The 18,610-nt window shown below is 47.8% G+C and overlaps 1 protein-coding gene across 5 annotated transcripts in view; it reads left to right on the forward strand.

The window, feature by feature from the left end:
- The window catches only part of LOC146809012 (sialic acid-binding Ig-like lectin 13), a 580,696-nt gene that overhangs the window by 186,278 nt on the left and 375,808 nt on the right, over nt 1-18,610 (forward strand). The gene's annotated exons all lie outside the window — the stretch shown is intronic.

Below are 18,610 nucleotides of genomic sequence, written 5' to 3' on the forward strand. Positions count from 1 at the left end.
AACTAGAGCCATATTCGGGGGGGGGGGGGGGGCTAAGTCTTCCAACCATATGCAGAGAGGCTGTAAGAACGGGCGAAAACGCAACAAAAGCCTCATTAACTTGTAAATGGTCTTTTAAAGACCCATGAACTTCGTGAAGTACTCAGGTGCGGCTGTAATTAGACGGACGCCAGCCCGCGAGGCTGTCTCAGCCGGGCTGACACACATGAGGGGGGGGGGGGGCTGAAGCCCGGCGAGCCCAATGGGTGTTGCGCGCCTGTATATACCGAATAACCCAACTACCCCCCCCCTCCCCAACCTCACGTCTCGGGTGCTGCTCGTTCGGTGGTGAACCGCTAACATTTTCAAACACATGGCATCTCGCAGTTGCGCAGCCAATTATGAGCGCACTCCCGGGCCCTTAATCAAACAACCATGGGGCATATTTATGTGCCCTGGCGCATCCCTGCAAATCAGCATGGATGCGCCAGGGAAGATGCGTCACGCAAGTTTGCCCTTGCGCCACCGCAGATGCGCCGCATTTACAATGCGGTGCATCGTGGCGCAAGGACAAGCAGATACGTGACGCATCTGCCGGCGTAAGGTTGGCGCAGTGCTGACATTGCGTCGCAAGCGCGACGCAACTCCAGCACTGTTCCAACCTACCCTATCCCTTACATGGTGCGTCAAGCCTTACGCCTGCTTCAAGCAGGCGCAGGGTTTTGACGCATCAGCGTTGGGAAAGTGACTCAGTGAAATCTTAGAGATTTCACTGACTCACTTTTCAGGGGCGTTCCTGCGACGGAACGCCCCCCCCTGAGTAGAAACGCCCACATGAAACCTGACGCAGGTTTTTTTTTTTTTTTTTTTTTTTTGAAAAGTTGTATTGAAATTAGACAAATCAAATAAGACAAAGTTTGCGGCTGTGCGAACAACAGAAAGCAAATAAGTAGCCACATTGTGACGCTTCCGGTTCTTAGATAAACAATACCACATCATCAATGCAACCGACAACAAGACCCCATCTACCAATCCATCATCAACATCTGTCTGACCTGAACCAGGGGGATCTCTGACCAGTGATCTGTCTCTAGGGTACCAAAGCCACCCCCCTCCCCTGCTCATATCTCGGTCATGGGAAAACGCCATGTAGCACACAGCACCTGACCCCAGGAGCTAAATATCCCTGCGTCCGCATCCCCACAAGACCACTACATCTGCGTAACATTGGTCTGGTACGACCTACCCCACTCCAGTGGGAGCTATTCCGGGATTCGAGGATGGCGGGGTCGCGCCAGGTAAGCCTGCAATGTATGTTTTATAAGGGCCCCAGATGTCCCTAGGACGCGCTATCGTCGGGAGGAGACTAGAGTAGATCTCGCTATTCGTGCTACAGAAAGCCATGGCCGTAAGCCATGTCCTGGACGTCGGAGCTGTTTTCCTCCCCCAGTGCCTTGCAATCTCCCTCTTGGCTAGCAGAAGCCCCAGAGAGGCCAGCTTACGGACATTCTTAGGGAAATTGACGGTATAACCCAACAATGCGACCTCAGGAGTGGGAACCAGCGTAAGCCCTAGCATCTCTTCTAGGATCTTGTGAACCTGTGTCCAGAACGTCTGCAGTCTCGGACACGTCCAGGACATGTGTGCAAAATCGGCATGTGGTGTGGCGCATGTCCAGCATGTGTGCGGCCGCGCGGGGTCAATGGCATGGAGTCTATCAGGGGTCATATGCCAACGGCGCAGGAATTTATAGTGTAGGAGTTTGTGACGACTGTTCAGTGATACCGTGTCGGTGACCTTGCAACATGCCGTCCATTGTTCGTCCGTGATAGGCCTACCCAGGTCCGTTCCCCACTCCTCCCGCGCACGATCGTCCGTACAGGGGACCCGAGCTGCGCACGCCTTGTACAGCTTGGAAACAATATGTGCCCCCGTATCGTTGTCAATCAGGGTGGTGAGGGGTTCCAAGGAAGCCGGCTCGAGGGGAAATCCCTTAATCTCCGCCCGAGCGGCGCAGTATAGCCGGCGAAGAACGAACCGGTCCATGAATGTAGCATCACTGAATCGCGCGTCTTCCGACGCCAAGAAAATGTGCCCACCCGGGTATAAGTCCCCGATTCTGGTGAGGTCAAATTTCGTTAATGTTCGTTGCACCAGTGCTTCATCTGTGCCCGGCAACAGCCCAGGGTTGGGTATCGGGAGGGAAGAGGAATACAGCAGAGGATGAGCCAAATAGCGCGAGAGCCTGCTCCAAGCCCAGCTGGTGGTAGATACCGTTTGGATGTCCATTGGGTCTCTGGGGACACCTTTGGGCAACACCGCCGACAAGCGACCCGGGAGGACAAAGTCCGCCACTGGGCGAAGGAATGGGATCCGAGCGTCAGGGTGATACCAGGCATAGGCATGTGCACACTGAGCGACTAGGTAGTATAAATATAAATCAGGCACTCCAAGGCCTCCTCGATCCTGTGGGAGTGTGAGGGTCGCCCAGCGGATCCGGGGGTGCTTCCCGCCCCAGACCAGTCTAATCAGGAGGGACCGCAGGGTGGAGAAAAAAGCTCGGGTAAGAGGAACCGGGATGTTATTGAAAAGATACAAAAATTTGGGGAGCACTATCATTTTAAGAATGGCTATCCTAGCGGACATAGAGAGCGGGAGCCGCAGCCACCCATCCACCTGAGTCTCCAGTCGCGTAATCGCGCGGCCATAGTTGAGGCGGATGATTTCGTCCGTGCTCAAATGTATTTGTATGCCCAAGTACCGCACAGAGTCCGAGCACCATTCCAGAGGGAACTCACACTGCCATGGGGAGGTGCCACTAGTCAATGGAAAGATGATGGACTTACGCCAGTTTATGCCCAGACCCGAGTGGCTACTGAAACGAAGGATCTCATGTATCAAGGGGGCAAGGTTGGCCTGCGGCTCCCTGACATACAGGATTGTGTCATCGGCATAGAGAGAGGCCAGCAATGGGCCCGTCCGAAACTGGAGAACCCTGTGGAGGTGCCGCTCCTGGAAATGCCGAATCAGGGGGTCCATAGCCAAAATGAACAAGAGCGGTGAAAGCGGGCAACCCTGCCACGTACCGCGCGTGAGCGAGAATGGGCGAGATAGCGTGCCGTTGATACGCAAACGGGCCGTAGGGCGACTATAGAGGAGTCTAACAGTCGCTAGGAAGTTCGCAGGCATGCCCATGCGCTCCATGACGGAAAGAAAGAAAGGCCATTCAAGGGAATCGAACGCTTTTTCGGTGTCTAGGAGGATCGCTGCAGCCGGTGTGGTCGGGTTAATTCTGTGCAGAACCGTGAAGAGCGTACGCAAATTCAGCGACGTCGAGCGGCGGGGGACAAAGCCAGACTGCACGGGCGATATAATGAATTCCATCAGTTGGGAAAGCCTGTTGGCCACTATTTTGGCCAAGATCTTATAGTCAGTGTTTAAGAGGGAGAGGGGCCTGTACGACCCACATAACGTCGGGTCCTTATTCGGTTTCGGCAGCAGCACAATGACTGCCTCACCCAGAGTAGACGGGAGGGAGCCACGCTCCAAGGCCTCCGCATACACCTCTATTAGCTTGGGTGCCAGCAGATCAGAAAAGGCCTTGTAAAAGTCAGCGGAGAAGCCATCAAGGACCGGGGCTGAAGAGCCCCGAAGCACTTTGTTCGCCCCCCGCACTTCCGCCACCGTTATAGGTTCCGCCATGAACTCCTGCATGCCCCTATCCAGGAACACAAGAGCGATTTCCGATAGATAGGCCGCACGAGCGGCCGCGGAGTCACCCAACTTGGTGGTATATAGATCAGTGTAGTAGGCCAGGAATTCGTCCCGGATCTCAGCGGGCGTTGTGCGGAGCGCACCATCCGTGCCCCGCACCTCGGCGATCAGGGACTTGCTGTATGGTGGTCGCAAGGCCTGCGCTAGCGTGCGCCCCGGCCTGTCCCCCTCTCCGTACCTACGTGCAACCTGGTATTTCCCCAGATAAAGGATCTCCCTGTCCGCGGCCTCCCGGAAGTCGGACAACAGGCGTAAGCGCCTGGTAAATACCTCATCAGAGGGTGTCTGCTGCGCCTCAGTGTCTAGCACGTCTAGCTGTGTCTCCAGTTGTGTGATTGTTGCGCGCAATACCTTCAGGACCCCCGCGTGCTTAGCTATGCAAACCCCTCTGATATATGCCTTGAACCCATCCCAGAGTACTGCCCACCAGTCCACCGAGCCAGTGTTTATGGTGAAGTAGTCCTCTATCGCCTCGGAAACCTCGTGTACAAAAAGGTCATCCAATAGCGCCCTCCCAGGGAAACGCCACTGCCGCTCAAAACCCTCAGGCCGAGGAACGTCTAAGCCAAGTAGGACCGGGGAATGGTCCGAGTACGTTCTCGGGAACGCCCTCAACGCGCGGAACCAAGGGGACAGACCCGGGGAGAGGAGCCAGTAGTCAATTCTGGTCCAAGTGTTGTGCTGTCCTGAAAAGTGTGTGCATTCAGTAGTGTTCGGATTTCGCCTGCGCCATATATCCGTCAGCAAGAACCGACGGCAAAGGGCCTGGAACGCGCGCCTTGCCCTAGGCTTAGAATCTGTGGCCCCAGAGGTGCTATCCAGCCCCACATCCAGCAACATGTTTAGGTCGCCGCCCAGCAAGACGCCAGCTGGCGCTAGGGTTACCAGTTGGGCCGCTAGCGCATGGAAAAAGTCCGGGGAATCAGTGTTGGGAGCATACACACAGACAAGAGTGACCACATGGCCCATCAAAACCCCCTTTACAATACAGTAGCGCCCCTCCCTGTCTCCCAGAAACGTCTGGCACTGAAACGGGACTCTCCTATGGATCAGCACCGCAGTGCCTCTGGCGTAATTACTGTAATTGGCAAAGTATCGGTGAGCGCCCCAGGACGCTGCAAAGCGGGAGGTCATGGGAGCGTGCAGATGAGTCTCTTGAAGAAAAGCAATGTCCACCTGGTGCCGATTTAAGTAGTGCAGTATTTGTTTGCATTTACTCCGGTTGTTTAGGCCCCGGACATTCCAATTCATTAACGATAGATTGAGAGGAGCTTCATTCAGACCTATATGGGCCATTGATGCCAGTCAGCAGGTGATGGGAGCAACAAAACCGGGATGTCACTGTGTATCAATAAAGTTCGTTTACACATAGCCATATTAGAAGAATCAAAATTGCTTACCCCTACCCCCCTCCCCCCACCCAGCCAAACCACGCAAACGTGAGGCAATCCCAATCCTGAAAAAAAAAAAAGAACACAGCTCTAGACAGTAATACCAAGTGTAACCAAACAGGAAAAAGCAGAGCATCGCAACCAAAAACGATCCCAACGGTTTCAACCAAAGGGGGGTGACAACGATCCGCAATCAACCCAGCGCTGCAGTACAAATATACTCCAAATGTTAATACGTCCCCAAATAGCCAAAGTCAAAAAGTACAAAGTTAGGTGACGGGCGCCGTCTCAGCCGACACCGGAGGTCAAGAACAGGTCCTGGCTGCCCGCATACCCACTACCAGGGGGAGACCGTCCACCCTCATCCCCCCCCGGCGGGCCTCTGCGCGGCTTGTTGTTACGGCAAAAATCCTGCACCGCAGCGGGATTGTCAAATAGCCGAGCTCGGCCATCAACCTCGACCCGAAGCCGGGCCGGATAGAGCATGCCATATTTGAGGCCCAGGTTCCGGAGCGCCGCCTTCACCCCCGCATACTTACGCCTGGCCTCCTGGACCATGGCAGTGAAGTCTGGGTAGAGGGAGAGTCTTGAGCCCTGCCAGGTGATCTCGCCCCTCTCTCTGGCAAGCCGCAAGGCAGTGTCGCGGTCTCGGAAGTTCATGATGCGGGCAATCAGCGGGCGAGGCGGAAGCCCCGGGTTAGGTCTCGGCCCCAGGGAGCGGTGAGCACGCTCCACCACGAAGCCAGGAGTGAAGGAGTCTCTCCCAAAGATATCAGCCAACAGTTGTTCCACAAAAACATCAAACCTGCCCGTGGCCGTGGACTCCGGAACCCCAATAATTCGCACATTGTTGCGCCGAATGCGCGATTCCAAATCTTCGTTTTTGCTGGCCACTTCCTTCAATATGCGCTCCAATCTGTCCACCCTTTTGATCTCCTGCACCGATTTATCCTCCACTGCAGAGATCCGGGCCTCAGCTTCTCCCAAACGCTTGTCGTGGGCCTGGATTTTGGCCCCCATAGTTTCCAGAGTCTTATCTAGGGCGTCAAAGCGACCATCCAGGGCCCTGAAGCCGGCTCGCATCTCCTGTAGCGAGTCCGGGGACGGGGCACGGGCCGTCGAGCCGCCGGTCGCTCCACCAGCCGGGTCCGGCATGGCAGGGCGGTTTTCCGCGGGCTGCTCAGACAGTTTCTCGAACTGCAGCGTTTTCTGTTTGGGGTCTTTGCGACCCATGCCCACAACCGCCAGACGGCCACCAGCCAGTCGTGTGTAGAGCAGGGGAGGCGCCGGTACGATGGAGCGTCAGTCCAACGGCGCAGGCCAACCCCCAGCCAAGCTGTTCTGGACCGCGGGCGTTGTTGTGCCCACCGGGCAGATCTCCACCTCACTGTGCAGCAGGCAAGGGCCACAACTCTATGGAGCCAGCAGGGTCCCAATGGAACATCAAGTGCACCAGCGCGATGTATTCAGCAGCCGCGACTCAACGCCGCCGGAAGGGGCAAGGGAGGATCGCACTTACCGGCCGCAGAGCACATGGCCAACCCAAAGAGGGCCCAAGGATCGAGGCAGAGACAACCCGGGTGCAAGGCCCAGCGCCGAGCCCCAACCCCACCGCTAGCAGGCCGTCACGCCACCCCTCCCAGGCTCCCCGACCGAATCAGCCCGGGACCCCAGGGAGGAGATAACGAGCGAGGCCGCGCCCGGAGCGCAGGGCATGAGCCGAGCGCCCGGTCGTCCTCCGGTCCGCAACGGCACAGGGAGAGAAGCGGGCCCCCGCCAGACAGCACCACGGTGCTCAATGCCCCCCCCTCTGAGCCCCCCGGGTACCTGTCTCTCGGCCGGCCGCCTTCCACGCACTCGCGTCCCCAATCCCCGGATCAGTCCGCCATCTTAGGCCTCAGGATGGTGTGGTCGTCGCCGGACGCCCCCGTGGCCCGGGAGGTCCGTTCTGCATCCCAGCGCACTCCAGGGCCGTAGTAGGGTCAGCGGCGGTGTCTGGCGTCCCGCGCCCGCATCAGGAGGGCGAGGAAAGCAGGGTTTGCGCCGGGTCGATGGCGGAGCTTCAACGCCGTGCGGCCATCTTAGCCCGCGGCTTGGCCACGCCCCATCAAACCTGACGCAAGTTTCATGTGGCGCAGGGCTTTACACCGTGACGCATCTCCATAGATGCGTCACGATGTAAATGGGGCGCAACATGGAGCAGAGTTTACGCCACCGCTGCATCACAAAAGTGACGCAACGGCGGCGTAAAAGTGGCGCAAGTCTGATATAAATCTGCCCCAATGTATTTACAAGTAACCAGCACTGACAGACGCGTTTTGGCACGTCGCCTTCATCAATGTCAGTGTGAGTCACAAACATAATTCATTTTAAATCATTACTATCAGCGTGAACGTGAGGTGCATTGCAAAAACATAAAGTCAATGTAAACAAATGTTTCAAAAAGACCGCAGCCGTCTTTGAATGTTTGGTTTTGATATGTCACTGCCATACAGTTCTAACATGTGTCAGTTTCTGTATACAATCAGGATTATCGTTGTTACGATTCCCTTGAAGTGTCAACGAAGGGTAAAAAATACAATGTGGTGAGAGGTAACAGGGGGTGGACCCGAGGTCCACATGTACAAACACAGAAGTAAATACTACATACTGTGTGCAGTTTATGATGATATCCTGTCAGCAGATCATAATTAAATAAGAATAGTCATTAATAGATCATCCGCAGACAGTTATTTGGATTTTATGCCCCCCTCTGTATTACTCAATCACAGTATCTAGCTGCTTGAGCAGCACGCGAGGTGCGGCAGAAGGTGGTAGTTTCGTTCTTTAATACGTTTCACCATCTGCCCCGTTGGGTTGGATTTACGCCTCAAGACGAAGCCGCGGATGCGGGATGACTTAAGTAAAACCGCAGGAGTAGCAGGATGTTCAGTGCCAACGGTTTGTACGGGACAACCCAGGTGGGAGGACTCGACAAAACCTGAGCGCTCCCCCGGTGAGTAACTACTGCTTATGACTGTAGGGATACGTTATTTACTAACAGCATAAGTCTCGAGGGTCGAATGTGTATTTATTGATGGACAAGTTGCCAGCTAGTTAAAGTCATGTTCAGTGACAGTGAACGTGAGGAAGCAGTGGCCAATATTTTTAAGAAAGGCGGCACAAGTGGAAGAAGTGACTCACAGCAGGCAAGTGGAAGCAAGACACCGCCCAGTAATTTGAAGGTTTTATATCAATCCCTTGAATTTTTTTTACGAGAAATAGATATGAAAATGGTGGGAGGCCACCTCACTCCAGAATTACTTAGATGTTGATTAAATACCTAGAGGCTTGCGAATTTACACCATCCCTTCATATGAGAATCCTGACTCCGAATTACTGTAAGAATGGGCGGAATATGCAACCAATTCAGTTAAAGGGGATGGTCAGAATTCTAGTCAAGTAAGCCTGGAGTGATAAAACAAAATTCCAGGAAGAAATCAAAAGACTTGAGGAAATGATATCTAAAGATAAAGATGCAAAAGAAAGTGAAGAATTGAAAGCAGCAATGAAGAAACAACTAGGTGATTATGAAAATACCATTAGGCGCCAAAAGCAAACAAAATTTGCCAGAGATGAAAAAGACTATCAATTCAATTCAAAAAGGTCTTTATTTCTATTGTTCATCTTAAGAGACAGATATAAAAGAATCAAAATGCACGTCCAAATTTACAGAGAGAGGAGTAAAATAACTTTTAAAAACAATACTAAATATGTCAATCAAAAACACTTTACATGTGTACATACGGCTGCTTATCTCATTACAATTCATCCCTAAAAATGACCTTAACTAATAATCATGACCCACCGACTATTTCACGAATAGCCCAAGACCAGCTCAGAAACTTGGCAACCCCTGTTATTATGATGGCATTGCCCCCGCTTTTCAGTAGTCTTTTAGCGGTCATTGCCGAGTTCGTGCCCAGGTTTCTGCATAGGGGTTTAAGCCACACGCTTCTAGGTAAACGGTAAGCAGGGCAAACATATAGTAAGTGATCAATGGTTTCAACGGATTCTGGACAAAATGGACACCTATCACCCTTGCCGGTTGTCCAGTTGCGAGTGAACTTCCTTAACGGGAGGGTTTCTACTCGAAACTGGTGAAACAGCCTGCGGTCTCTGGGTTTGGTGATAAGGTCCCAGTAACCTTCCAGCTGGGGGTTATCGTTAAAATCCAGAAAAGCTCTTGACAATGAAGAGCCTCCTATGCTAGCATACCTCCTGTAATTAATTAAATCCCAGTAGGCTGCTCTGAATAATACTTTTGATGGAAAAACAGCAGACTCAGGGGACACCCATAAGTCCATCATCCCCATCTCTGTAAGTAAGGCTTTAATTCTGGATAGCCATGAGATCTTATTTGAGCGATCCAGACCCCTTATTTCAGCTACGGCTTTGGCAAAAGGGATTAATTCTGGTACTGTCCAGAGCCTTCTCCAGAAAGCCAGCATTCTGAACTGAGCGATGTCCTCGATTGTATTACAGCCTAAATCAAGAAGGAGGGGGATGCGGGTGGTCGAACTGGGGAGGCCCACTATAGATCTTAGGAACTTATTTTGGGCCTTTGTTAGGTCTATTAGATTACTGCAACCCCAGATCTCAGCGCCGTAGAGTATAGCCGGGATGATTTTCAGGGTGTATAATTTAACAACTGGGGCTATTGGCTTGGTCTGAGAGAGCCTGTGTTCCTTTAAAAGACTATCATTCAGGGCGTATCCTAATGTTCACAAAGAGATTTGATGCACCACGAAGAGAACTGAGTCAACAAAAAAGTAGAAGTGGCACAACAATAAAAGACACCTCGGAATCCGAAATCCAAACCTCAGAAGGAGACCAATCAACAACTTCAACAGGAGAAGGCCACAAAAAGGTGAACAAGCCCTCTTATTTTCAGGAGTACCAGATGATCAGAGAAAGCCAGCAACGATCCCTCCAAGGATCCATCCCCCAGATCGAAACAACAAACAAGAAGGGACAAAAAAGGTAAGGGGGCGAATCATTTACACCTCAAGTGACCAGAAGCAAGGGAAGAAGAGGGAAATGGTAATAACCAAGGAAGAGAAGACCATTATTAATTTGTCGGACAGAGTATTAAGCGAGAATGAGAATGACATCCGGGTACCAAAGTTGGGATTTACATTTTGCCCCACTGCTAAATATAATTATAAGCAGACTTGTATTGACTTGCTTAAATTTGTGAAGAAACTAAAACTACGAAAAATTTGACTGTTGCATCCCAGATATAAACCACTATGTCTCACTACAGTGACAGATAGTGTGGATATCTTAACTGGAAATGATCTAGATGCACTGTTAACGTTACATGCTTTGGAAGTATCACAAACCACAGATATTGGTGACAACATTACAGCTTGTTTAACTTGAGCAAGAGTTATTCAACAAAGTGGAATGAGTAATTTGAAAATGGAATAACGATTAATTCCACAAATGCCCGATGATGCCATAGATGTTTTACATGAAGCCATTATTCAAGATCTGAAAACTTTAAACTGCGAAAAAACAACAGAGGAGTTATAATATCCCTTTGAAACAGTGGAAGGTGATAGAAGAACTAAAATAGGATGAGTCCCTTGTCACCAAACCCTCCGACAAGGGAGGGAACATTGTGCTGCTTAGGAAAGTACAATATCATGCGGAAGCTATTAGACACCTGCAGGACATTAACTGCTACTTTCCTATAAAGAGAATTGAGTGTGAGAGATGCATTGGTAGTTTCCATAATCTCCTGCAAGCATGGAGGAACAATGGGATGCTAGATCAAGAGGAATATCTGTTCTTGTTCTGTGAATACCCGGTACGATCTACCTTTTATCATCTCCCTAAAGTCCATAAAGATATGGTGAATCTCAACCCATAGTGGCCTCCCAAAATAGTCTATTGGAAAATATGTCTGTGTACATTGACTCCTTTTTATTTCATTTTGTTAAAGATCTCAGTTCCTATGTGAAGGACACACAGGATTTCCTTAGACTAATAGATGGGAAACAATGGGAGGAGGAGATGTTACTCATTACTCTTGACATCACAAGCCTGAACACTTGTCTCAATCATGAGAAAGGTCTGGAAGCAGTGCAATGGTTCTTAGACAAAAGACCATTAAGATTCAGAGAACATAACCTAATGCTACTGGAAATGACAACATTCTGTCTGGTTAACAATGTCTTCACCTTTGCAGGACAACTGTACCAACAAAGACGTGGGACTGCCGTTGGCACGTGCTTCACCCTGAGCTATGCAAATCTTTTCGTAGCCTGATGGGAGAAGCGCATAGCCTGGGCAGATCAACACAAGGAATGGATGACGAAGGTTGCCTCGTGGGCCCGGTTTATAGATGACTTATTCATTATTTGGAGAGGTACCCGGGCAGATGCTGAATCGACTTTTTAAACCAGAATAATCTAAATGTAGTCTTTTCAGGTGACAATAAAGTTGTCTATTTAGATTTGGAAGTGTACGTCAAGGGCAATAAAGATGAAACTGTATGGAAAGCCCACTGCAGGCAATACAATACTTCATGCAGGAAGCCAGCATCCACGCAGCTTGCTAAAAAATATTCCCTATGGTGAACTTATCCCTATTAAAATGGAATAGTACCACTGATAGGGAGTATCAGACAGCTAAGAAAGATGCACTAGCGAGACTTACTAGGAGAGGTTACACCAGAGGCACCCTACAGGCAGCAGAAATAAAAGCAGACCTGTTGATAAGATCTAACTTCTTAGTTGCCAAAATATGCTCTAGCTCTGAGACTAATAGCAAAGAGGCCTCTACCAGATTGATTACGAGTTTCAACTCAAGCTCCCATAAGATAGTACAAATCCTTTAAGAAAAATTGGAAAACTCTTGCAACTGATAACATCTTAAATTATGTTATTACATGTAATTCACAAATTACGTATAGACAAAGCACCTCTTTAAAGGACCAATTAGTTCACTGCCACTACAGGGCCCCCCCTAGAAGAAAGGATCCCGTAACAGGTTACTTCCTGTGTCTTAGATGCAAGGCATGTATGAATAGCAAGAAAATGTATGAATTTAAGACACAAGGCGATGGCAAGGAAACTATTCTGAAGATCAATCAATTATTGAATTATATTTCAGAATTTACAGTTTATTGTCTGGAATGTCTGTGTCCCAATAATACATTGGGAGCACGATACATCCTGCTAAGAAGACAATACTTGAGCACATGCGGGCTATCATGAATAAGGATCAGAGCTATCTGGTCACCCATCATTTTGAACTAGTACACAAGAGCAATCGGGATTTACTTAAATTCTTCTGCATTGATCAAGTGCAGAAAGAAGAAAGATGGGGCGATAGAACCAGAAGATTGCGGATTTTGGAGTCCAAGTATTTTATTCAGTTGCACACGAAATTCCCTCAGGGTCTGAACAATGAGAAGGAAATGTGGGTTCATATAGGCTAGTAAAAGTCTAATATGTCTTGCTTCTACTAGGTCATATGGAGATATTAATTATCTATGGGTAGCTATCTGAAGTTATTTTTGACAAGTGTTGGCAGCAAGTGTTGCTCCATGAGGTCATGAATTAAGCTCACATGGAGACGGGTTGACCATTCAGGGCATGATTGCTATATACTGTGATTGAGTAATGCAGAGGGGGCATCAAACCGCACTAACTGTCAGCGGATGATCTATTAATGACTATTCTTATTTAATTATGATCAGGTGATATTATCATAGACTACACAAGGTATGAAGTATTTACTTCCGTGTTAGTACATTTGGACCTGTGGTCCACCAACCTTTACCTCTCACCACATCGTATTTTTTGCCCTTCTTGGATACTTCAGGGGAATCGTAACCACGATAATCCTGAATGTATACAGAAATTGATAGATGTTCGAACTGTATAGCAGTGGAAAAGGGGATATAAGAATATGTATTACCTAGCTGCCATATCCAAACCAAACATTCAAAGGTGGCCGCCATATTTTTGAAACATTTGTTTACTTTGACTTTGCCTTCTTTCTATGTTTTTGAAATGCACCTCACTTTCACGCTGATAAGAATTATTTAAAACGAATTATGTTCGTGACTCACACTGACATTGAGGAAGGCGACGTGCCAAAACGCGTCTGTCAGTGATGGCTACTTGTCAATAAATTATTGTTTGATTAAGGACCCAGGAGTGCAAACATAATTGGCCACGCAACTGCGAGATGCCATGTGTTTGAATATGTATATAGAGAATGGGCCAATAACAGCGTGGATTCATCACAGCGCATGTTACCGATCCTAATTAAGTATACCACCAGTGACTGGGAAATTATTTTTGGGAAAATAAACTCCATGCTTGAAGGACTACAGCGTTTTGAAAATAAAGAGGACGTCAGTAAAATGCAAGTGGAAATGATGAATAGACTACCAAAATATGAACAGTCAATTAAGGAAATAAAGGTTACCAAGTTCCAAAGAGACAAAATAGATTAGCAGAAAGGGAGAATATCTAGATTCTAGAAAAACTTTGACAATATCTGATGTCAGCAGTTGTCTGTTGCCAGGTAAACATCCGTGACAGCCAGTGGGCCCAGCAGTTCTGAAATGAGCTCCTGAATAGACACATACTTGAAAGATAACCCAGGTGGTATATCGAGCAGAGAAGCACTTTCAGTAGTCCAGGAGCTGTGTTTTTTACAGCTAGAGCGCACAATGCACCTTTGACCTCGGCCACAATGCAAGAAACCGAGAGGCAGGGGAAGAGGGCAAGGAACAGAAAAAGCAGATGCTGGGGAGGAAAATACAAAGGCAAAACCAACAGCCAAACAAACACTGAGGAAATAATTACAAACCCAGATATGGATAACACAGTCATCAACCTCACTAATATTGAGCTAGACTAACATGAACAAGGGATTTTATCTTTGGGGCTTACGTACTGCACCAAAACAAACTTTGACAATGTTCAGACCCGCATAGACTTTTTTTATTTCATCAGGAAACTTAAGTTGCAGAAATACTTCTACAATGTTGAGATGCACACAAAGGACAATGCAGAGAATATACACAATATGGAAGGGCTATCAGTAGAAGATATGACACTCCTTCAAGACATGAATGAACTGAAATATGGTGAGCAACTGAACAGAACTTCAACAGAGGACTTTGCATCAGCTATGCGCCTAGACATGTAAGATTTAGGTCCAGATCTCGATTTAGGTCCAGATCTCTGTACTGGGGTGAATGTATGACATTGTTCTGCATTCTGTCCATCAACTGTTGTTTTTGCATTAGACATGTATGGCAGCATCCGCACCCCATATAAGCCAAAATCAGTGTTTCTGCCAATCACGCCAATGGATGGCTTAGACATCTTTGCAGAAAATGTGACTAAAGAACTTAAACAATTAGCATCCCAATCCAGCAAAGAATTTGTGTACTGACCACAATCGCAGATTACAATATATGACAGTGATCAATAAAGTAAAAAGAAAGGCAAGATAACGTAGTCAGATGGTCTGACAAAGGAGGTAACGTGTTGCTCTGGCCTCTTGATATGTGCAATAAGGAATCGCAAAGACAACTACAAGATAAAGCTTGCTATTACAGAATAGGCCCTATGAGCATCCAAGGCATCAAGGAAAAATTATACACCGAGTTATACAAATGGAGAGGTTCAGGACTGATCTCTAAACAAGAATTTGACTTTTTGAAACAAACTATCCGATCACACCGCAATTGTACCTCATACTCAAAATACACAAACATGCCATCAATCCACCTGGGAGACAAATAATCTCTGCCATGGGGGTTTGTTTGAGAACACTTCAATATATATCGATTTTTTATTTTTATTTTTTGTTTTTGTTTTTTTTTTTTCTTACATGTTTGTAAACTTCCCTCTTACATCAGGGACACAGGGGATTTCCTTAAAAAGATCTGCAATGCTGCATGGAAAGAACAATATGTACTTATGACTAGGCCTGGGCCAAAATTCCGTTCCGCTCGCGGAAACTGCCATAATTTGGCATTTTCGCGTTCTGCGGAAAGCGCTAAAAAGGAAAAATTTCCGCAATCCGCTTATTACCGGTAATTTTTTTCTTGCTTGCGCTCGTGTGCGCCTTACCTGAATCCCCGCGTTCGCCGACAAGTTTTCCCGATCCGGTCGCGTTCTCCACGAGATGTTGGATTGTTGGTAGGCATATGCGCTGTCTCGCGACAGTTCGCACCCGCATTAACGTCATTTGTCGTGTGATCACGTCTTTCTTCTCGCGATCATGCACCTCGAGAGTATGAGAAGATTGAGATCTCGAACACGTCATTCTCCACTGCAAGCGAGAGCGTGAGGACGCGGGTGCGTCATATCAAACGCGAGCGGGCGGGACAAGTGAAAACAAGATGGCCGCGCCCGTGAGCCACCGCATGGTAAGTTGGCGAGCCGCGATCACGCAAAAAGTACCACTAACAGGCGGGAAAAAAACTTCCGCGTCTTCGCGATATTTCCGGTGTGTTTGCGGAGATTTTCAACATTTTCGCGATAGTTTGCGAAAGTGAATTTCGCAAATTCCGCCCACCCCTACTTATGACCTTAGATGTCAATGCTCTATATACAAGCATTACACATGCTGATGCATAGGAGCCTTAGCATACTACCTAGGCAGCAGACCAATGCATCTGTGTCAGCATACACAAATGCTGCTTAACATGGCAGAATGGTTCTTAAATAACAGCATCTTTATTTATGACCAACTCACATATAAGCAAACACAGGGCACTGCCATGGGTACCTGCTTCCCCCCCCCAGCTATGCGAATTTGAATATGGGGTGGTGGGAGTACCAGGTACTCAAAGCCAAATATTTCCAGGAAAATGACTGAGAATGTCATTCTCTGGGTCCGATATATTGACAACCTTTTTATTCTCTGGCAGGCATCTCCAGAGTCAGCACAGAAATCTGCTTCTGACTTAATGTGAATGATTTGAATCTTTCATTTACTTGTAACATGAACACAGAATCAATACACTTTCTATACTTGGAAATATTTGTAGTTAATAAGGGATTGCACTCTAAAACCTACAGAAACCGAGGCACAAGAAACCTAAAAAACAAATGCGAAAAACGCAAAAAGGGGGCAGGGTAGAAACACCCAGGCCTGCTCAGGGGGTCCCACAAGGAACCCCAGGGCCAAAAAAAGATATATATATATATTTTTTTTTAAATCGGCGAGATTCGCGCACCCAGCGCGGATTTCGGCCGAAAAAAAAAAAATTCAGCGCGGACTATCGTGCTGAAAATGGTCATTTGCCCCCGGGGGGCTAAATCCAGGGGGCAGAGTAAATAAAGTGTGGGGGGGTCCCAATCCCCCCCACACTGCCCCGGGGACCACCACCCCCGGGGCTCGAAGATTGTATATACGGGGGGGCTCATGGCCAGGGGGCGTGTTTGCACACTTGTTATATAAGGACCCGCATCCTCCATGCACCACTGAGCAAATGTGCCCCCTGGCACGTTGTAACTTGGGGGATTAAGACCTATTAAGTCCCCTTGAATCCTGAGGGTCTCTGGGGGCCAACTAGCCCACCAAGTACCTCCAGTATGTGCCACAGAGCTGTGTTGCAGAGAGGTGGTACGAGGCCATGCCCCTTTTTACACCACACTGCAAACGCTGCTTCTGGTGCACTGCTGGTGGGGCGATGAGGTCCTCTTGTTTCCTGAGGATCCCAGGACACAAGTGCACTTCAACCTCCGAGCAGCAGAGCGCCAGAAGCAGCGTTTACAGCATGGTGTAAAAAGGGGCATGGCCAGGAACACCTCTCAGCAACGCAGCTCTGTGGCGCTTACTTGAGGTACCTGGTGGGCTAGTTGGCCCCCAGGGACCCTCAGGAATCAAGGGGACCTAATGGGATGTTATAGTTAGAAATTATCATTTAAAAAACCTTTGAAATTCACTAAAAAAAACATAGATTGTAGGGACGTTATTGTTAGAAATTAGCATTAAAAAAACCTTTGAAATTCACTGAAAAAAACATAGGTTTCATGGACGTTATAGTTCAAAATTAGCATTTAAAAAACCTTAGAAATTCACTGCAAAAAAACACCAGTTTCAGGGACGTTATAGTTAGTTGGACATTTCAATTGTACAAAACAAGTGAAATTCATCTATTATAGTTGGTTCAGCTAACTATAACTCGTGCCCCCGTAATGCACTGCTGATGACGTCACATATTACATCATTCATGACATGGTCAGTGACCTCACTGATGACATCACTGATTACATCATCTGGTGACTGTGTGTTTCCATTCCATTGTCTAATAGAAGCACGGAGAGGGTTCCATCCAACGATTCTGTGCCGCACTGGAATACTCAGTCTAATGGTGGCACGCAAGTTGCTGGCTATAGAGATAGGGCTCCTTTATGGATCCCCTCAAGGAATGCCATAAAGATAACCAATGTGGTATAGAATGTTTCATTTTCTATCCTGGACTTCACTTTGTTATTTGACAATGAATCCTTTCCTGAATACAGAGGATTCATTCTCAGCTATTTCTCTGCGATTGAGGCTTTAAAGTTGATCTCTAGTAGGGATATTCTAAATGTGAAAATTAACTCATTTGATACTAAACCCTACTCTAGAGTTACTTTTTGTTCCCCGATTGTTGCTAACTCCCTTATGCTGAACTGTGAGCATTTCCTTAAGCGAGGGATTGATATTTCTTTAGTTTTAGAATATAAGGAACCTTCCCCATGCGTCCCATAATTCAGTGCCCGAAAGCTCTAAGGGCCATTAAATCAGTGGTATCCGATGCGAGGGCTCCCAACGCGGAGTATTTACCTGGTTATCCCAGAAATATTGTGGTCTCTTTGGGCAAGAGGGGACGATCAATAAATATGGTGACTGGTTTTTCAGTCGTTCCTCAGGTTTAAGACATGGAAGCCAAATTGTCCCAGTGGAGTTGGGTCTCCAGAGCCTTGAACATTATCCACCCTTCAGTGGAAATGATTGATCCGTTGAGGTAGCCTGGGGGATCTACTATTGTAATGGAACATGTCTGGCTTGGGTCACAATGAGATCAAATTTTTGAAAACCCTGAACCCTTTAATGTGTTAACAAGAAACCAGGTGTTGTGAAGAGTTTGACTGTGATGGATTTTTCGTGTTTTTCACTTATGCTAAGCGCTCTGAAAGGGTACACGCTAGTGGGAAGGTAGATATTTTTTTAAACAATTCAATTAATTAGAATCAGATGGTATTTTGTCCCCCCTTAAATCTTTGTATATACTTGAAGTTGGCATGCTTGGAAGATAATGGTAGTTCTTCTTTCTTTCTCTTGGCAAATTTATACTTTTAGCTTGGAAGACATTTTGAGCATCGGCTGAGTGTACTCTTTTTATTTATACATGGTATAGCTATTAGGGAACAATGCCCCCTAATAATAATCGT

The sequence above is a fragment of the Triturus cristatus genome, chromosome 7, assembly GCF_964204655.1.
Source record: "Triturus cristatus chromosome 7, aTriCri1.1, whole genome shotgun sequence".
Classification (NCBI taxonomy): Eukaryota; Metazoa; Chordata; class Amphibia; order Caudata; family Salamandridae; genus Triturus; species Triturus cristatus.